The following is a 21,934-nucleotide window of genomic DNA, read 5'->3' as shown; positions in this document are numbered from 1 at the left end:
CCTCTGTCACTTCCAGGATTTTGTATTGCCCCAGGCAATGTACCACAGTAAGATTCAGGATGCGCCAGGGGTGTGCCTTTCTTATGAAGACTAGCAGAACTACAATTACGAAGGAAAAGTTAGCTTGGAGCTTCAACCCCAGGACCTTTCCCAGGTGGAGTACATATGGAAGTTGAGGATTCCGAAATGAATTCCCTTAAAAAATAGAAAGTCTTCATGTATTATAGGGATATTGCGTGCCCCCATTTGAAAGCTAATGTTACAAAGGATTAGGGGCAATCTGAAACTCCTGCCAGATTCCTGGAACCTGGAACTGACTGATGGGACCAGCTGGCCCTGATGGAATCAGACCCCTATTTTAAATGCCTGAAGAGTATAAGGTGATTCAGAGATAGGTGTGGGTAGTTCGGGGGATCCTCCAAAAGCTTGCTGGTTCAGGTGTCTCCCACACCACTCCAAGGTATTTCTTCTTTAAAAAAATATGTTTTTATTGGTTTTAGAGAGGAAGGGAGAGGGAGAAAGAGAGATAGAAACATCAATGATGAAAGAGAATCATCGATCAGCTGCCTCCTGCATGTCCCACACTGGAGATTGAGCCCATAGCCCTGGCATATGCTCTAACCAGAATCAAACCGTGACCTCCTGGTCCATAGGTCAACGCTCAACCACTGAGCCACGCTGACCGGGCTCAAATACCACTTCCTTTTTGAAGCCTTCCTTGATCTCCCTGATCTTCTCCAGACAGAGTGGCCTCACTCTCCCCAATCCTACAGGACATTGTAATGTATTGGGGTTATTTGTTACATGGAATATGGGCTCAAGTCTTATCTCTTTCACCTGAAGTCTGTCTCACTTGCCACAGTACCTTCCAGAGTGGCTGCTTAGTAATGGTTATAGAATTTTTGAGGTAATTAATGAACAAAGTTACAAGGAGTTAAGGACATATCCTTCAGTGTCAGACACTTGGGTTTTATTCCTGGTTTTACTGTTTTCTAGGTGTATCATTAGATAAATCATTTCCCCTCTCAACTTTTCCTTAGAATCCACTCCATGGGACAGTTGTGAGGATTAAGTGATATAACATAGATAAATTGCTTGGCAGACACTAAGCCCTCATTCAGTGTTAGCTGCTGCAATAGGAATTCAAAGGAAGGACAGAAGTCAAAGAGACTTCCTAAGCCTCCAATCTATATTTCCTTTCAGATTCCTGTTTTTAGTTGTTTTGGGTGGGATTTTTCGTCTTTATTTTGGGGGTAAATTTGGCTGGCGTTATGCTTAGGGCCTTCTGGCAACAAGAACTGCCCAGTGCCGCAGATTTTGGTGACCACCAACTATTTCCTTCCTTTATAAGAAGCATCTCTACCCTGTGATTGAGCGATTGAGCTAGTTAGTTTCCTCCTACCTAATGTTAAAGAAAAAAAAACACTCAGTGACACTTGTGAAAGCATGGTAAGGAAGACTTTACTCACAGTAAGGGGACTCTCACTGTGGGCATAGGGTCCACTGCAGTGAAATTTTGCAGTGGGCGAAAGAAATTAGTCTCAACTATGAATACACCATGGTCCTCGTGGGAATTTATAGTCAGGGAGCAAGGCAAGGGTCAGTGGATGGAAAATTACTAAAAAGAACCATTAGGGGTCAGGTATTCTAGCTGAACGAACCTACCAGGATTCTGGTTGAAGAGAGGCCAGGGTGATCAGACGTCACATGAGGAACGGTGGAGGACAAGAAACCCAATCAGATATCAAGGTGATCAGATATTGAGGATGAGGGGTTCTGATTAAACCAGTGGTTCTCAACCTTCCTAATGCCGCGACCCTTTAATACAGTTCCTCATGTTGTGGTGACCTCCAACCATAAAATTATTTTCGTTGCTACTTCATTACTGTAATTTTGCTACTTTTATGAATCATAATGTAAATATCTGATATGCAGGATGTATTTTCATTGTTACAAATTGAACATAATTAAAGCATAGTGATTAATCACAAAAACAATATGTAATTATATATGTGTTTTCCGATGGTCTTAGGCAACCCCTGTGAAAGGGTTGTTCGACCCCAAAGGGGTCGCGACCCACAGGTTGAGAACCGCTGGATTTAACTGACAGCGGGGCTCGAAACTAGATTTACAAGTAAGTGCACAGATGGGCCCAGAACAGGGGTGGGCAAACTTTTTGACTCGAGGGCCACAATGGGTTCTTAAACTGGACCGGAGGGCCGGAACAAAAGCATGGATGGAGTGTTTGTGTGAACTAATATAAATTCAAAGTAAACATCATTACATAAAAGGGTACGGTCTTTTTTTTTTTTTAGTTTTATTCATTTCAAACGGGCCAGATCTGGCCGGCGGGCCGTAGTTTGCCCACGGCTGGCCCAGAAGGTTCAGGAGCCTGACAAAAGACGGGTCAATCCAACACCCATTTTTGATAAAAACTCTCAGCAAGGCGGGAGTAGAAGGATCATACCTCAACATAATAAAAGCCATATATGACAGGCCCACAGCCAACATCATACTCAATGGACAAAAACTAACACCATTTCCCCTAAGAACAGGAACAAGACAGGGATGCCCGCTCTCACCACTCCTGTTCAACATAGTACTGGAAGTATTAGCCATCGCAATTAGGCAAGAAGAAGAAATAAAAGGCATCCAAATTGGAAAAGAGGAAGTAAAACTGTCCTTATTTGCAGACGACATGATATTATACATACAAAACCCTAGAGACTCCATCAAAAAGCTACTAGACTTAATACATGAATTTGGCAATGTAGCAGGATTCAAAATTAACCCCAAGAAATCTGAGGCATTTCTATACACCAATAGTGAAACTGCAGAAAGAGAGATTATAAAAACAATCCCATTCACCATCGCACCAAAAAAATTAAGCTACCTAGGAATAAACTTAACTAAAGAGGTAAAAGACCTCTACTCAGAAAACTACAGGACGTTGAAAAAAGAGATAGAGGAAGACATAAACAGATGGAAGAACATACCGTGTTCATGGATTGGTAGAATCAACATCATTAAAATGTCCATACTACCCAAAGCAATCTATAAATTCAACGCACTTCCCATTAAAATACCTACGGCATACTTCACAGATCTAGAACGAACTCTCCAAAAATTCATCTGGAATTAAAAAAAGACCCGAATAGCTGCAGCAATCCTGAGAAAGAACAAAGTAGGTGGGATCTCAATACCAGATATCAAGATGTATTACAAAGCCACTGTTCTCAAAACTGCCTGGTACTGGAACAAGAACAGGCATATAGATCAATGGAATAGAATAGAGAGCCCAGAAATCGGCCCGAACCAGTATGCTCAATTAATATTTGACAAAGGAGGCAAGAACGTACAATGGAGCCAAGATAGTCTCTTCAATAAATGGTGTTGGGAAAATTGGACAGATATATGCAAGAAAATGAAACTAGATCACCAACTTACACCATACACAAAAATAAACTCAAAATGGATAAAGGACTTAAATGTACGACAGGAAACCATAAAAATTCTAGAAGAAGCCAAAGGCAACAAAATCCCAGACATATGCCGAAGCAATTTCTTCACCGATACAGCTCCTAGGGCACTTGAAACTAAAGAGAAAATGAACAAATGGGACTACATCAAAATAAAAAGCTTCTGCACAGCAAAAGAAACCATCAACAAAACAACAAGAAAACCCACTGTGTGGGAAAACATATTTGCCAATATCATATCTGATAAGGGCCTAATCTCCAAAATGTATAGGGAACTCATACAACTTAACAAAAGGAAGATAAACAATCCAATCAAAAAATGGGCAAAGGACCTAAATAGACACCTTTCAAAAGAGGACATTCAGAAAGCCAACAGACATATGAAAACATGCTCAAAGTCACTAATCATCCGAGAGATGCAAATCAAAACAACAATGAGATACCATCTCACACTTGTCAGATTGGCTATCATCAACAAATCAACAAACAACAAGTGCTAGAGAGGATGTGGAGAAGAAGGAACACTCGTGCACTGCTGGTGGGAATGCAGACTGGTGCAGCCACTATGGAAGACAGTATGGAGTTTCCTCAAAAAACTAAAAATGGAACTTCCATTTGACCCTGTGATCCCACTTCTAGGAATATATCCCAAGAAACCAGAAACACCAATCAGAAAGGATATATGCACCCCTATGTTCATAGCAGCACAATTCACCATAGCTAGAATCTGGAAACAGCCTAAGTGCCCATCAGTATAGATGAATGGATTAGAAAACTGTGGTACATCTACACGATGGAATACTATGCTGCTGTAAAAAAAGAAGGAACTCTTACCATTTGCAACGGCATGGATGGAACTGGAGAGCATTATGCTAAGTGAAATAAGCCAGTCAAAGAAGGACAAATACCACATGATCTCACTCATTCATGGATAATAGAGACCATTATAAACTTTTGAACAATAATAGATACAGAGGCAGAGCAGCCTCGAACAGATTGTCAAACTGCAGCAGGAAGGCCGGGGAGGGGTGGGGGGCAGGAGGGAGGGGGGTAAGAGATCAACCAAACGACTTGTATGCAGGCATATAAGCATAACCAATGGACATAAGACACTGGGGGGTAGGGGAGGCCAGGGGATTGTCAAGGGCGGGGGAACAAAAGGGACACATATGTAATACCCTTTGTAAGACTGTAAGCAATAAAAAAAAAAAGAAGAAGAAGAAAAAAAAAGAAAGAAAGAAAAAGACGGGTCAAGCAAAGAATCTTTGTCACCGAATGGAGTTCTGATATCTGCAGTGAAGAAGCCCACAAGATCTGGGAGAAAGAAGTTCCACGGGAGCATGAAGAGCGCCTGCCTTGCAGCTTCGGGAGCTTTATTTAGTTCAGTTCTCAGCTTTTCTCCCCTCCTGGCAACAGCCTCTTAACCCATCTCCCTCTTATACCAAGGACTCTTGTGAGGAAAGCATCTAGCACAGAGCTGAACAAAGTAACCAGTAAATGCAAGTCCCCCTCTAATCTCCTCCACACTGGTCGCAGGTTTATACGCCTAAACGTCCTCTTCTTCCCTCTGAAGATGGATGAATATCCTAGCTCATAGCCCACCTCTCCACTTGTATACTTGCTACTCAAGGACATCGCTTCAGCAATTCTCCCCCTCTCACCTGCAGCATCAATTTCCCCCTCTACTGGATCCTTCTCAGTCAACATATACGTTATCTTCCCCATCTTGAAAACAAACAAAAAGTTAACCCTTTCTTGACTCTACTTCCTCCTCCAGCTGCCAGTTTCTCCTTCTCTTTGTAACAAAACTCCTTGGAAAAGATGTGTGTGTGTGTGTGTATATATATATATATATTTCCCCCCCCCCCCACCATTTTCAATTCCTCCCCTATTCTCTCTTGAACTCACTCCAATCAGAGTTTTGTCCACTACATGCCACCAAAACTGTTCTTCTCAAAATCGCCAATATCTCCACATTGGTTAATCAAATTACCATTTCTTAGTCATCATATCATTTGACCTGTAAGCAGCATTTAACACAATTGATTATTCTTTGTCCCTTAAAAAAGTTTCTTCACCTGGCTTCCAGGATTTCTCCCTCTCGTGGTTTTTTTCTTTCTGCCTGTTCCTTCTTAGTGTCTTTTGTGGATTCCTTTTCATTTTCCCAGGATTGAGTCATCAGAACTATCAGAACTTCTCTCTCTCTCTCTCTCTCTCTCTCTCTCTCTCTCTCTCTCTCTCTCTCTCCTAATTTCCTAAGTAATTTTTTCTGGTCCTTGGCTTTTCAATATTATCTTTATTCTGAAAGCCTCTAAGTTCATATTGTAGACTAGACCTCTTTCCTGAACTCAGACCCACCTATGATAGAGCCTACTTGCCACATCCACTTGGGTGTTTAAGAGACAGCACCCACTTATGTTCAAAACCAAACTCTTCCTATTTATTTTCAAACCTGTCCCCGGCAGCCTTCTTTGTGTCAGATAATAACAACTCCATTCTTCTAGTTACTCAGGTCAAAAAGTTTTGTGTAATTCAACTCCTCTCTTGTTCTCATACCTCATATGCAATCCATTGCCAAGTTTTATCAACTCTGCTTGCAAAACCTATTGAGAATCCAACTACATTTCACTATTCTCACTTGGACTCTGGTCCAAGCCACCATCAGCCTACCCTGGGATTAGAGTAATGGGCTCCTACCTGGCCTTTCTGCTACTGCCTCTCAGCCTGTTCTCAGTGCAGCAACCAAAGTGCTTTTGTTAAAGGTAAGTCAGAAGGTGTCTCTTCTATTCTCAAAACCTTCCATTGGCTTTTTATGTCAGGTAGATAAAAACCCTTCCCCTCCATAACCCTCATCTTCTAATATTCTCACCCTTCTGCCACTCCAACCACACTGGTCTCCATGTTGTTCCTGAAACTTACCAGGCATGCTCTTGCCTCAGAACTTGTTCTCTGTGTCTGAATTCATTCCTCCTAAATATCCCCATGGTCCCTTATTCCTGCAGGTCTTTACTGAAAACATATCTTTGTAATTATAAATCTCCCTAATTGACTAAAATAACGATTATAACTTAACCTTCTTTAAAGCTCCAGCTATCACTCAAAATATATTTAATAAATATTTGTTGAATGAAGAAATGAGAGGAGGTGAATGGAAGGAAGAAAGGTCTCCCATGTTCCTACAGTGCTTCTTGGTAAGATTACCAATATAAAAAAGTTTTTTCTAACATCCACTGTGGGAAGCCACCCATTGTCTTCACTATCAGAGACGTGTAAACAAGGATCCCTGAACGCTGGTGAACTTTGAGCCCTGGCAATGGCCAGAGCTATGCACCGATTGTTTAATCCAGACAATGGGGGCTCAAGCAATTTCCTGACCAAATAGTCTGAGAGTAAATCTTTCTAATATTTACTGACCTTTAAGATAGTCTGTCTGTTACCGCAATTGCCTGTCTAAGGGCTAGGTGTGTATCCAAAATTGAATAAAAGGTTGGCAAGGCCTGGGCACAAGTGGAAGTCCTTCTCCTTGCATTGGACTTCCCACCTGGCCCCCAATATTTCCAAATTATTACTTCTTTTTTTTTTTTTTTTTTTTTAAATTTTTTTTAATATATTTTATTGGTTTTTTATAGAGAGGAAGGGAGAGAGATAGAGAGCTAGAAACATCGATGAGAGAGAAACATCGATCAGCTGCCTCCTGCACACCCCCCACTGGGGATGTGCCCGCAACCCAGGTACATGCCCTTGGCCGGAATCGAACCCGGGACCCTTCAGTCCGCAGGCCGACGCTCTATCCACTGAGCCAAACCGGTTTCGGCCCAAATTATTACTTCTTGTCTCGTCTCTGTCATTTGCTCACGGCCCTTCTCCAGATCCCAAACCCTGAACCACGCAGGACGTGGATCCACAATCTACTCAGTTAACTATAGTTTACAAAGTAAATTCCAGCCATTCATACGGTCCTTTCCATGAAGTGGGGAGGGGCAGAGGTTGTGAGTTTTATTTTACGAATGAGAAAAACAAGGCTCAAAGAGATGAAATAAATGACTTGCCCAACGGTGCACCACAAAGTAGTGACAGCCAATGCCTGAATCCAGGTATCTGACTCAAACTCCTTTTCCATGAAGAAAAAGGAAAAGAGAAGTCAGAGCCCTGGTGATTCCATCTTAGGGTGTTACTCTGAAGTCTTAACACTCCTATTCAGCTGGCTTCACAATGGACTCTGAACCTTCCTGACTAGAAATTTACCTTAGGGATACATTTCATAAGCATCCATTTGCCTTATATCAACCTCTTCTTTCTTTATCATTAATTATCTTCTGTCACTTATATCCACCATCCTTGGTAGTCAGCTCTAGCCCTACATCATCATTAGCACTTCAATGAGCACTTGGCATTATGAGTAAGGAGATGAATAAGACAGATCTTGTATTTAAGTTCAGCCCAGCCTGTTCCCTTTCACTCCTTGAATGTACGTTTCCTCCTTCTGGAATATACCCTCTCCAAAATCTTCCAACTTTGGGCAGTTCTTTGTCCTTTCCTCAATGTTTCCAGAACACTTTGTTGCCATCTCTGTCATAATTTATTACGTAACCACAGTGACTTACTTATGTCTCTCTCTTGAGTAGAATGTGAGCTGCTCAATTCAATGGTATGTATCCAAGTCTTCAGTCCCTGTGATCTCCCTCAAACTGCCAACCCTCTGCCTCACCTTGAAACACTCCTCCCCTTTCCCATGATACATCACAACCAATTCCTCAATCTTTTTAGGCCACTCTTTAGACTTATTTGTGGGCTCCACTTCTTTTAGGCCCTGAATATGTATGTGTCAGATGAGGCTTGTAGCCCGGCCAGGGATGGCTCAGTGGTTGAGCATGGATCTATGAACCCGGTCAGGGCATATCAGGGTACATGCTCAGGTTGGGGGCCCAATCCCCAGTGTGGGGCATGCAGGAGGCAGCCCATCAGTGATTTTCTCTTATTATTGATGTCTCTTTCTCTCCCTCTCCCTTCTTCTCTAAAATCATTAAAAAATATATATAGTTTTAAAAAGATGAGGCTCTTAGCTTATATGGCTCTTTCCCACTCTGGTCTTTCAGTTTCTATCATATTGACTGAAGGTTTCCAAAATATTCCTTCTCCACCCTCTTCTGAACTCATTTCTACATGCATCTCAGGCATCTTGTGGTCATTTCCATCTCAGAAAGTCTAAACCAAACTCCTGTCACCTCCCTCAAGCCATTCTAGAAAAAGTGTTCTAAGGTCAGATTGCTCCAGATAATCTATTTCATAGGGTTTACCTATACGGATTAAAGGCAATATAACATAGTAAAAGGCTTAGGCCACAGTAGGCATTCAATAAATGTTAATTATTTTGTTATTTGTTATCATTAGTTCTTTTTTTAAAAATTTGAAACTGTTTTTTAAAACATATTTTTATTATTGATTCCAGAGAGAGGAAGGGAGAGGAAGAGATAGAAACATCAATGATGAGAGAGAATCATTGATCAGCTGCCTCCTGCATGCCCCACACTGGGGATTGAGCCTCCAACCCGGGCATGTGCCCTGACTGGGAATTGAACCATGACCTTCTGGTTCATAGGTCAATGTTCAACCACCGAGCCATGCCAGCTGGGCTTATCGTTAGTTCTCATATCTAGACTATTGCCGTAGTCTCCCAACTAATCTGTCTGTCTCCTCTGGTCATTGTTCTGTACACTGGGAGGAGAACTAATGTGGAACATCTATAAAGTGCCAACCACTTCATCCTTACAGCAACCTTAAACAGTTCTACCAGCATCATTTTATAAAAATGTAACAGAGCCAAGATTTGAACATAGGACTAATTCTAAAGCCTGTTCCCTTTCCACGGTTCCAAATTACCAGGTAACTATAAAATACCGTTTTCCACATATCATCCTGCTCAAAAAAAAAAAAAAGAAAGAAAACAAAACACAAACAGAAAAATCTTCAACCGCCACTCCCATCTCCCTTCAACCCAAATTCATAATCCTAGGAATTAAGGTCTTGTACTATTTCCCTCACTTCCCAGCTCTTTCCTATAGAAACCCTGTGCTCCAGAGAAACTGCCCCAGTCACATCCCGTCCATCCTCACCTTCCTACCTGACGTGCCCCTCCCGTTCGTTCCCTTTCCCTGGTTTAAATCCACCCTTCCTTCAAGGCCTCGCTGGAGTCCCACCTGCTCCCTAACCCCTCCCCTGCCTTCCTCAGGCCCAAGCGAGCCTCCCGACCCCTGAAGCACCGGCCAGCGTCCTTTTGGGCGCTCGGTGTTTCCTACCCTGTGCTTCTCCCCAAGCTGTAAACTCTACACGTCAGGGAACCAGCCTCTTTTTCTGTGGTATCCCAGGTAGTCCCGAGTTCTCCATACATATGGGGGTGCTCGCTAACGTGGGTTGTTTTGGATGACAGATGATCTTCCCAGCTGGGTGATCTCTCTCCCTCTGGGGGGTGAGGGGTGAGCTTCACCTTAATTTCACCTAACGTCGCTCAGGCCTGCCCCCTGAAACACCCGCCGCTCTACTCTCCCGTCCTCAGCCAGGGCAGGCCCCCAGGCGCTCTCCTCCGGGCTGTTTCTTTAACTCATTCTTCTCCAATCTCGCCATTAACCCCAGGGCACCCCCCCGCATCCCCTCTCAGTCCAGTGGCTTCGGACCCTCGACCCCTATACCCTCCCGGGAGCCATCACGTGGCTCTCTCTCCAGGATTATTTGTTTAGCCTCTTCCTCCTCCCTCAGGGCTGCCCCTCGACCCCCCTCCTCCAGCCCCACCCCTCTGGACCCTGCCTCCTGAGCTGTTCCTCTGGCCTCCGCGGCCCCTTCCCGGCCTCGCTCCTCGACCAGTGCCCCCGGGCTGGCGCAGAACCGCCCCCCGCGGGTCCCGCCGGGTGCTGCCCCCGCGCCCCTGGCCGCCCCTCTCCGGGGCGGGGCGCGCGGAGGCGGGGGCGCGCTGGCGGCCGAGGCGGCGGCGGCGGCGAAGACAGGCGGGCCGGGCGCGTGTCCGCAGCGCCGTGACTCGGCGGCTCCGCAGCGGCTGCAGCGGGAGGACCCGGCCGGAGCCGCCGCCGCCGCCGCCGCCGCCGCCATCGCAGCCGGGCGGCCGGGCCCCGCCGCGGGGATGCCGAGGAGCCGGGGCGGCCGCGCCGCGCCGGGGCCGCCGCCGCCCGGCCGGGCCCCGCGCTGGAGCCGCTGGCGGGCCCCTGGGAGGCTGCTGCTGCTGCTGCCCGCGCTCTGCTGCCTCCCGGGCGCCGCGCGGGCGGCGGCGGCGGCGACGGGGGCCGGGGACCGAGCGGCGGCGGCGGCGCAGGCGGCCGAGGCGGAGGCGCCCTTCGCCGGGCAGGTGGGGCTGGTGCGCGGGGCCGGGCGCGGGCGCGGGGCCTCCGGGCAGGGCGGGGGCTGGGTCGGCGCCGGGGCCGGGCCGCGCCTGCGGCTGGGAGCGGGGAGGTGGCGGTGCGGGGGTCCGCGCCTGGGGTCGCGGGGCGGGGGCCGGCGGGCGGTGCCGGGGCCGCGGGGCCGGGAGCGCTTCAGCACCGCGGACAGGGGCAGCGGCGCGGGCGGGTCGCTGTCGTAGCGGCGGTGGGGTGTGTGGCCTGCATGACTATGTGTGAGGGAAGCCGTACACCGCCTCGGAGTAAATAGTAAGCGCAGCCGGTCGGTTGTGGGCTGGGGAAGAGCCCGAGGATGTGCACGCTGGAGGGAGAGGATGGGTGGGGTGGGGGCCTGGGGACGGGAAGGACTCCATCACTGTCTTCGTATCCGAAGGGCTGTCACGTGGAGCAAGGATAGACTTGCTCTGCGTGGCCCCGCGGGGCAGTACTAGGGCCAACAGGGGTGGGGGTAGGCGTTGCAAGAAGGCAGATTTCGGCTCAATATAGGAAGAAGTTTGTAACAATCGGAGCTGCTCAACCAGCTTCGGAGGCGGTGAGCTGCTCATTACTGGCATGTGCAAGCCAAAGCTCCAGGAGAAGATGGGATGGATACATGCATACTTGCACGGATACATGCATAATAATAATAATGCCAGCTAGCATTTAATGAGCACTCACTCCATGCCAGGCCTGGTGCTGTGATGTATATAAATTAGTATCCTGTTTAATCCTCATAACTACTCTAGGAAATAGTTGCAATTATTATTCCCATTTTACATACCCACCTTCCTTCAGTGGAAATAGAGAACAATTTGCCCAAGGTCAGAGGGCTAGTGAGTGATGGAGTTGGGATTCTAACCTAGGCAGGCTGATTATCGTCCCTGTGTATATTTAACCATAACTTTGTTTTATATCACATGGTGGTGAAGACAATGGACTAGGTAATTTCTTTGGTCTCTTCCAACCTAGAGGTCTACATTCTAGTAAGTGATATTAGTTGGGATAGTGGTTTTTTTGCTGAGGAAAATCAGAGTGATTGCCTTAGTAAATTCTAAGAGATAGACTATGCTTGTTGAAGCAAGTAGTCTATTTGTTCAGAAGAATCTGCCAGAATGGGAACTGGGCATGGAACTCAGGGGGTCATAAACTCTCTGAAATTATGTGCAAAATTGTGTTTGTATGTGCAAATGTGTTTCTCTAGGAGAGAATCCATAGTGTTCTTCAATCTCTCATGGGTACATGATCCAAAAAAATTAGAGTGTAGCCCAGCCGGGTGGCTCAGATGGTTGAGCACCAAAAAAAGAGCGAGAGAAAGGAAGGAAGAAAAAGAAAGAAAGAATAGGTGGTGGGTTCAATTCCCAGTCAGGGCACATGCCTAGGTTGCAGGATTCAGTCTCCAGTTGGGGCATATACAGGAAGCAACTGATCGATATTTCTCTCTCTCTCTCTCTCTCTCTCTCTCTCTCTCTCTCTCTTTCTCTCTCTCTCTTTCTTTCTGTCTCTCTTTCTCTCTCTCAAATCAATAAAAAAAATATCCTTGGGTGAGGATTTAAAAAATAAAAAAAAATTAAAGTGGGTAGAAAGTCTTTTTAGCCCCATTTGGTAGTTGTCTTTCAAAGATCTTATAATTGCTAGTCTACTTTTTAAAAAATATTTTATTGATTTTTACAGAGAGGGATAGAGAGTTAGAAACATTGATGAGAGAGAAATATCTATCAGCTGTCTCCTGCACACCTCCTACTGGGGATGTGCCCGCAACCAAGGTACATGCCCTTGGCCAGAATCAAACCTGGGACCCTTGAGTCCGAAGGCCGACGCTCTATCCACTGAGCCAAACCGGTCAGGGCAGTTATGGCGACTTTTAATTAAAACTTTCCCTAGTCTGTTTGTGTTTCATCTTTTTTTTTTTTAATCCTCACCTGAGGATATTTTTCCATTGACTTTTAGAGAGGGAAAGACAGAGAGGAATCGATGTGAGAGAAACACACCCATTAGTTGCCTCCTGCATGCGCCCTGACCAGGGCCCAGATAAGGGAGGAGCCTGCAACCGAGGTACATGCCCTTGACAGGAATTGCACCTGGGACCCTTCTGTTCGCAGGCCAACGCTCTATCCACTGAGCCAAACCAGCTAAGGCTGTGTTTCATCTTTATTACATCTCAGCGTAATGCATTTGCATGACATCATGGGTTTATACACTATAAAAAGTAGGATTCCTTTAGTCCTCCTGAGTGCATAGGGTGAGGTGGAAAGATCCTGACCTGGGATTTAGGAAGCCTAGCTTCTAATCTGAATGTGGCCCATGGTGGTGTCTGTGACCTTGGGCCGTTTCCTTGCTTTCTCTAGGCACGGATTTTACCATCTCAAATATGGAAGGATAGGGCCAGGTGATCTAAACTCTGAAACCCTTTATTCCTATGAAATTTCAAGCACTAAGAGGAGGCTATTTGCTTGAATGTGCCAGGATTTGGAAAGAAGGTTGTATCCATTCCTTATCCTTGTTAGTTTTATGGGCTTTGATTGTTCCACCTCTCTTAGCCTTTGCCATTGCACACTTAAGTTTGCCCCTAATAACAGGCCACCCCTAGATTAGCCGTATTCATCCTCTGGGTCATTTTTGTTGCCCTTTTCTAGTTATCCTTGGGCCCTGACTTCTTTTTTATCTACTCCTTGTGCAGGGGCCATGCTAATCTGTGTATAGTTCCAATTTTAGTATATGTGCTGCCGAAGAAAGCACCCTAGTTTTAAATAGATATAAACCTGACCATTGTCCCTAGATGTGGGACCCTGTAGTCTTGCACAAAGGAAGGTTGGTTTTCTCTTCGGTTTTCAGGTTCCTTCCTGCTTCTGCCTATTCCTTTGTCAACCTTCCTGACCCCAACACTTTAGGCCACTGCCTTTAGGAAACAATCTAGCTCCCGGATCCCTTTCCTGGGTCAAAACTGATAGCATGGAACACAACACCCAGTACGTGGATTATTTTTATAGCAGTGCATTACCTTACATTCCCCCACATTGACTGCCATTTTGCATCCCACTCAATACCTTTGCTTCAGCTCTCACGCTCTCCTTTGGCAAAGCATTTCCCTACCTAAAAGGGCTTAATATGATCTGCAGTCCTGAAATTTTCACTTTGCTCTACTTCTTCGGGATCACTTATAAAAAATTTAAATCAGACAAGTCCCAGCAAAGTCTCTTGGGGCCCCCTGCACTCTTAATCGCCTTTCATTCAGTGAAGTGACCATTTATTTCCACCTATTGTTTCCTGTCTCTGAGTTCTGAGGCCCTCATTAAAGCACCACCCTTAATTCCATGATGTCTCCATTTTCAATGCCTAATATATTGTCCAAAACTTTCTGATAGATTAATTATATCCACTGCTTCTCTCAACGATTTGCATCTAATTATCCCTTTATTGTGTACTAGTAGATCACATGGTTGAAACCTGACATAAATACTGTTGTTTTACAGCCTGCAGGTAACGTTGCTTACTCCTCTTTCTCTCTTTTGAAGCCTCTGGAGTTGGACTCCACCCTGCCTCCTTACTAGAAGGCTGCCTTTCCCACTGCTCATCGGTGCACATTCTAACTCCAGAAAGGCTTGTCTTTATCTTTTTTTTTTTCATTGATTTCAGAGAGGAAGGGAGAGGGAGAGAGAGATAGAAACATCAATAAGAGAATCATCGATTGGCTGCCTCCTGCAAGGTCCCTACTGGGAATCAAGCCCAAAACCTGGGCCTGAGCCCTGACCCGGAATCGAACCGTGACCTCCTGGTTCATAGGTCAATGCTCAACCACTGAGCCACACTGGCTGGGCTCTCTTTTATCTTAAGGCAAGTTACCCAGGTTTCTCTGGACTCCTACAGATGCTGTTTATGTCTGCACCTCCACCCATCCATCTGCATCCTTTCCTTAAAGTTCCAGCCCAAGCTTTGCTTCTCTAGGAAACTTTCCTTGACTTCTCTCGTCATTTATTTCTCTCTTCTCAGGGGAATAGTTTGAGGCAGCCTCAGCCAGTTTGCCATTTAAGTTTTTTAAATAATTAAACATTATTTGTGGGGGTGGGAGTTATACTTCTTAGGCAGGGCCTTCTCCAACCAAAACACTTTATGTTTTTAGATCTAACACAATCCCCAACAACCAGTGGTCATCGTTAAGTATTCAAACATTCAATGATTCTACACTTTACCCTTGATGCCAAAAAGTTACATGGATCTGAAATAGATGCTCATGGGTATGTGGATCTCCAGGTCCTTTCTAAAACCCTCCTTAGGGATGGGACTTATTGCCTACCTGTTCTTCCTTCAGTGGAAACAGAGTTATTCCTTTCAGCAGTGGTTCCACAATTTCACCCTTGAGTTCTTTCATAACCCATTCGGTAGGTTGTCATCTAGTGGTAGGACATACAATAAAGAGGAATTGAGAGAGAGGTGGCCATGACCAGAGACCAGCACATAAGCACATAGTAGTACTTAGTATTTCTTGAATTGCCATTAGTGAATTGCCCAAGTGCACTAAACCTGATAGTAGGTGACTGGGAACTTTTTCCTGGTTTCGTGACTTCTTAGTTGAAAGCATTTTCACCATCTTTGGCTTTTGGTTCCATATCTCTCATCTTTCATTACCAAAAGACAAAAGAAATTTCATCCAGTTTGTTTTCTCCTTTTTTTTTTTTTCTGGGGCATGGAGGGGAGGGGACGAGGAGAGAAAAGGGAAAGGGAAAGGCAGGGAGAGCGTGCTCCTGGGAGGGAGAGCACCTCTCCTTTGCTTTCTTAAGTGTTTCTTTTGTATTTTGCACTTTGGGAGGGGGGTTCTCTACTTGGCTTCCTGTGTTTGGTCTATTTAAAGCATCTCTCATATTAGCAGAGTAGAATGGCCCACAAATAGTTTTTTTGGCCTTCCCAGTTTCCCATTGATTCTGAGGAAGATTGGTACAGGCAGAAAGAGACAAGCCAATCACACAGGCACATAAGTAACAGAGTGATGCCCAGTCCAAGGGCATAATGGAGTCCTGCCCTCTAGACCAGCTCGAGGAATCTGCTCTGGGCAGAATGTTCTTCGGTTTGTATCTGAAGTCAAGGAAAGTTAGAGCCCTAAATGACTAGCGGTGGGGTAGGCCTATGAAGAAGCACTATCAGATTCCCAAGCCAAACATATTTCAGTGTTACCATGGCCTCCAGCATAGCTTCATTCTTGTCTTAAAAAAACCACACAAAAAAACAAAAAGAACTTCACTCTTAGGAAGTTCTTCCTTTTACCTAACCTGAATATAGTCCCTGTGTTTTTAATTCATTGTATCTTACAATTACTGTGCGTTTTCTTATTACTACAGGGTGCTTTGTACTTCCATGTTCATGGCCCCTCTTGATCCTGGCAACAATGCCAAGAGATAGACAGGGAAAATATTGTCCTTACTTTATAGAAGAGCAAACAGAGATTCAGAGAGATGAAGTGACTAATCTAGATCTTATCCAGGGACCCATGTGTAGCTAATAAACAGTAAAGAGAGGACCAGAATTAGATTTTCTGTCTGTGGTCTGAGTCTTTTCCCTCTACACTAGACTGTCCTGTTCTTGATTACTGTGATAGCTGTTTAGCCAGTGTTTTCCATTTCCAGGTATGTCCCACTCCGGTCCTTGAAGAAGTAATTTTAGAGCAAATAAAAGTAAATTATAATTATACCAAAGAGATTAATCTTAGGAAATGCTTAGCCTTATGATATGGTATAGTTTGAACTTAAAATGAGAGGAACCGAATTCTTAATAGACTGCAGCCAATGTCTCCCCAGTACCTAGTATATGCCTGGCACATTCAAGACATTTGATAAACATTTTAAAATTAATTTCAATGTCTCTGTCCCCCACCAACTTCTTTGAACAGTGCTTGGTGCACAAAAAATCAGTAACTTTTTGAACGAATAAATGAATGCTTGCTAGAGGTATAAACAAGGTCTGGAGGGACACTGAAGGGGAAGGAGATGAGGTCCCCAGCTGAGGTTGGGGAAGTCAGGGAATGTTTTAGAAAGAAGGCTGACATTGAAGATAAGCCTTTGAGAGACGAGAAGGACAGAGAATGTTGAGGGGGGCAGTCCAGACAGAAGAAAAACCATGAACCAAGGTTCCACAAAAGCGTGTGGCAGATTTAGTTAGCAGTAAATAATTTGCTGTGCCTGGGGCATTGGGTTACTTGCTATTTCCAGTAAGAGTGTATGAGAAGAAGAGGCTGGAAAGGGAGGCTGAGAGCAGATTGTGAAATTGGCTTTCTTCCAAAGCCAGGGGAGTCATTAAAGGTTTCTGAGCACAGACCTGGCCGGCTCAGAGCCATGTTGAGGAGGTGGAGGGGCTGGGGCCTGTTCTGAAGCTGCTCTGGGTGCTGGCCCCTGCCCTGGATGTGTTCAGCTTTCTTAGCACAGCTTAGGTCTGTGTACCTGTTTTAGGGATACAGCTGTGGATAAGAGCAGTGAATGCCAGCTCTGGCCCTCTCCAGCTGAGAGATTTGGTAACAAATCATCTAGGTTCTCTGGATTCAGCACTGATTCCATTCAAGTCTTTCACTAGTTTTTCTTCATCTTTACTCCATGCATTCATTTTAAAAGCCAACTTTGAACCAGACTTTAATGGTATATAGGATAACAGCAAAGCCATCTACATAAAAGATAATACTTTTTCAAAGATTAGACCGTGTTGTTATAATAAAGTAGGTAGAGAAGTATAAGACATTGTTATTAACAACTTTTGTTAGCAATGGTCATTTAAAAACTCAGTTATATACCAAAAACACTCATGTGCATGGTTTTGTGTGCCCCAAAAACACAGGGCCAGAAGGATGGGAGTCATCCTCACCCCTTCCTCTCCTCACCTGCCTCAACAAAATCAATCGCCAAGCCCCAGCAACCCCACCTCCTGTGTGGATCTTCCCTGTGTCCACTTCTCTCCACCTCCACTGCCTTCACCTTAGTCTAAGCTTCCAGCATGTCACATCCGGATGTCAAAAACTTCCCATCTGATCAGCCTCTTTTTCCTGCCTCTAACCCTTTTTCAAATAGCAGCCAGAGTGACCTTTTAAAAATAAATCTACAAGGGGTCAGTTATATCTGAAGTAAATATGGCAAAAGCTAAGGTTTAACAAAGCTGGTTGGTGGTTATCCAATGTTTGTTTTATTATTTTATACTAGCAGCCTGGTGCACAAATTCATGCACGGGTGGGGACCAGCCTGCCCGCCTGATAGGGGCCCATTGGGCCAGGCTGGTGGGATGGAGGAGCTGCAGGCAGTTGGCCGTCTTGGCCCTACCCCCAATTGGGGTGGGGGGGCAACTGGGGGTGGGGCCTGCTGGGGGGAGAGGCTGTGGGCAGTTGGCTGGCTGGCCCAGCCCCCGATTAGGGTGTTGGGGGCCTATTGGGAGCAGGGCTGGCCAGGAGGAGGGGCCGATCGGGGCCCAGATCAGGCTGGTTGGCTGCCGCAGTGCGTGTCGTAGCCACTGGTTGTTCTAGTCACTGGGCTTTTATATAGATGCTTTTGGACACTTGAAATATTTAATTAAAAAATTAAAATAAAACAAAAAATCTGATCATGCTTGCTTAAAATTGCTTTTAGGCCTTGACTGGTATGGGTCAGTAGTTACAGCATCAGGCCACACACTGAAGGGTCACAGGTTTGATTCCCAGTCAAGGGCATGTACCTGGGTTGCAGGTTCAATTCCCAGGTCTAGTCAGGGCTCGTGTAGGAGGCAACCAATTGATGTGTCTCTCTCACATCGATGTTTCTCTCTCTCTCTGTCTCTCTCTGTCTCTCTCTCCTCTTCCTCCTCCCTTTCACTCTCATAAATAAATAAATAGATAGATAAATAAATTTGTTTTTACGATAAAGGCTAATACTACTACTTCTTTTTAGGTCTTATTATGGAAAAAATTCAAAGACACATGAAAGTAGAATGAATAGTATTACAAACCCCCTTGTAGCCAGTACCCACTGGGATGCCTAATAAGTCTGAGGCCCTGTATCACTGAGTTCTGCCCACCTTACCAGCTTCCTTTTGTACCACCTTCTCAGTAAGCTCCAGCCACCCTGGCCTTTTTTCTAATATACAACCTCCTTCCCATCTCAGGAATTCAATAAGATAGTCTTTTTCCTGGGATACTCATCATTCCACCTTTACCTCTTTCACTCACACCCAGATTTCAGCTGAGGTGTCACACCCTCTGGGAGGCCATCTCTGACATCATAGATGCATCTCCTGTCATACACTGGCATAGCACCTTCTCCTTTTCCTTCACGCCACTTACCACAACTGCAAGGAAACATTCAGTCTTTCCATGTCCACCTCCCCCACCAGGCTGTAAGCTGTATAAGGAAGAGTTCAGTGGAGGGTGATAGGCACGTAAACCACTACTTATAATGTACTATGACAGATGCTGCTCGTGAGGGTGCAGATGATGCCATTGGGAGCACAGAGGGAGTCCATGTGACCCCAGAGAGCCCTCCCAAATGAAGTGGCATTCAAGTTGTATTTTGTAGGATATTTAATAGTTTATCGGGGAGAGGCCAAAATACACGAGGGAAGACATTTCAGGGGAGGGGATGAAAAAGGTACAGAGGAAGGGACCTACAGAATGTGTTCAGGCAACACAAGAAGATCCATAGCTAGAGTAGGGGACCTTGGGGTGGACAATAAAGAGGTAGGATATAAAAACAGAAGATAAGGCTCAGATGGCAAAAGCTTGTTGAGTGCCATGATAAGGAGCTTGGGTTTTAAGACTGGCAGTGAGAAATCAGAAGGTAGGCTCCATACTGAATCCAATTAAACTAAAATAATAGAACTTTATATAATCACTCAGCGGTTATCTAGTTCTGCCATCTGCCTGTTACAGTTGAGAAAGTAAGGCCTCATCATGGTCTTTGTCTTCCCCTCTTCTAACTCATCAATAAGTCAAGCCCCAGGAACAGGAAACGAGCAGGTTTGCAGGAAGGCACTGGAAAGGGCGAGGAAGGCTAAGGCTCCTCACTTCTTAGAGAGTGAACAGGAGCATTGCCACACTCCTGGCCTTGAGAGGAAGCCTCCCCACATTGGAAAACTCAGACATCCCAGAGCTGACCCCAAACCCCAAATGTGCCACCTCCCTGGGCATGGTGGTTGTCTGGCTTGTGGTGGCCTCCTGGGAGTGGGCCAAGGACATTGTGCAGAACACCAGGGAATTCCCACCAGTGCACTTACCACCCACTCAAGAGCTGGTGGCAGCCAAGAGGCAACACCGCGCCATTAAGGTGTTTGTCAAGAAGCTAAGTTGGGCATTGTGGGCGATCCTGAGAGCCCTTTTTAGATAGGCTGTGTAACTGGGGGGTGGGGGTGGGAGGGTGCGGAAACACAGCCTGTGGAGGCAAACCAGAGCTAGTGTGGAGGGTGTAGCATGACAGAGAACCCTCCCTAGGAGGCAGGGACATGCGGCTCCATTTTCAGTTTCTCTACCAACTTGCTCTTTGATTTTAGATAAGTAATTTCTCCCTCTCTCAGATTTATTTTTCTCTTCTGCAACACAAGCATGCTAAATTAGATGCTCTCTAAGTATGGTTGGCCAGTGCATTTTCTAGATACCTGAATGGTTAAGCCTTCACATTTAAAGTATTCAAAAATTAGTTATAACTCAGGTGGGCTCAGTGGAAAGGCTGGGCCTCAGTTGTATGGGTAGAGGAGGAAACAGGGTTTCTGTGGGATAGGAATTGGAGGGAAAAGACACAGTGATAGAGCTGATCTCTGAGGAGTCACCAAAGAGATACAGTGACTTGTTCTGGCAGCAATGACCAAAGGGATCAATCTATTGCTGGAGTGTACAGGAGCAAGAACACAGACAGTGACATTGTGAGAAAGCATCCTGTGTGCCAAGATCTGCTCAATGCTTTACATGCATCCTAGTTTCCTATTGCTGCTGAAACAAATTACCACAACACAGTTCTGGAGGTCAGAAGCTCAAAATAGGGCTTAAATCAAGGTGTTGGCAGGACTGCATTCCTTCTGGAGGCTCTAAAGAGAATTCATACCTTGTCTTTCTCAGCTTCTGGAGGCCACCCACATTCCTGGGTTTGTGGCCCCTTCCAGCAATGGCAACACTCTGACATCTGTTTATATTATTACATCTCCTTCTCTGACTCTGCTCCCCCTGCCTCCTTAAGAACCCTGGTGATTACATTGAGCCCACTTGGGTAACCTAAGATTATCTTCCCCACCGAAGGTCCTTTACTTAATCATATCTGTGAACTCTCCTTTGCCATGTAAGGTAACATAGTCACAGGTTTGGGAGATTAGGATGTAGACTTCTTTGAAGGACTGTTATTTTACCTACCATGGTGCATTATCTCACTGAATCCTCTTAACAAGCCCATTTTTAAAAAAGATATTTTTTTTTATTTCAGAGAAGAAGGGAGAGGGAGAGAAAGAGATAGAAACATCAGTGATGAGAATCATTGATCAGCTGCCTCCTGCATGTCCCCTACTGGGAATTGAGCCTGCAACCTGGGCACGTGCCCTGCCCGGAATCAAACCATGACTTCCTGGTTCATAGGTCGATGCTCAACCACTGAGCCACACCAGCCAGGCCTAACAAGCCTTCTTTTATCATCCTCTATTTAACAGACAAAGAAAAAGAAGTTAGGTCATTTGCACCAGGACATTCAGCTGAAAAGAGCAAAGTTAGGCAATAGAAGTTAGGGATTTGAGCAGCGGTTCTCAACCTGTGGGTTGTGACCTCTTTGGGGGTTGAATGACCTTTTCACAGAGGTCGCCTAAGACCATCAGAAAACACATATATAATTACATATTGTTGTTGTGAGTAATCACTATGCTTTAATTATGTTCAATTTGTAACAATGAAAATACATCCTGCATATCAGATATTTACATTACGATTCATAACAGTAGCAAAATTACAGTTATGAAGTAGCAACGAAAATAATTTTATGGTTGGGGGTCACCACAACATGAGGGACTGTATTAAAGGGCTGCGGCATGAGGAGGGTTGAGAACCACTGGATTAGAGTCTCACTCTCTGGAGAGACTGAGAACCAGGCAAGGAATCTGAGACTG

At 45.3% G+C, this 21,934-nt stretch overlaps 1 protein-coding gene and 1 non-coding gene across 2 annotated transcripts in view; both read right to left on the bottom strand.

Moving 5' to 3' along the window:
- LOC118663539 (ER degradation-enhancing alpha-mannosidase-like protein 2) overlaps positions 1-15,175 on the bottom strand; it is a 99,363-nt gene extending 84,188 nt beyond the window's left edge. The window contains exon 1 of the mRNA XM_036323257.1: positions 15,153-15,175. The gene's annotated coding sequence lies outside the window, so the exon portion shown is untranslated. The remainder of the gene's footprint in view (positions 1-15,152) is intronic.
- On the bottom strand, positions 13,493-13,597 carry LOC118663857. The gene has a single exon (XR_004970162.1). It is a non-coding gene; the product is annotated as a U6 spliceosomal RNA (small nuclear RNA).
- Positions 15,176-21,934: the final 6,759 nt, after the last annotated feature.

Source organism: Myotis myotis, unplaced genomic scaffold, assembly GCF_014108235.1.
Source record: "Myotis myotis isolate mMyoMyo1 unplaced genomic scaffold, mMyoMyo1.p scaffold_m19_p_9, whole genome shotgun sequence".
NCBI lineage: Eukaryota > Metazoa > Chordata > Mammalia > Chiroptera > Vespertilionidae > Myotis > Myotis myotis.
The sequence above is the reverse complement of the archived record's forward strand: the minus strand, read 5'-3'. Positions and strand labels throughout refer to the sequence as shown.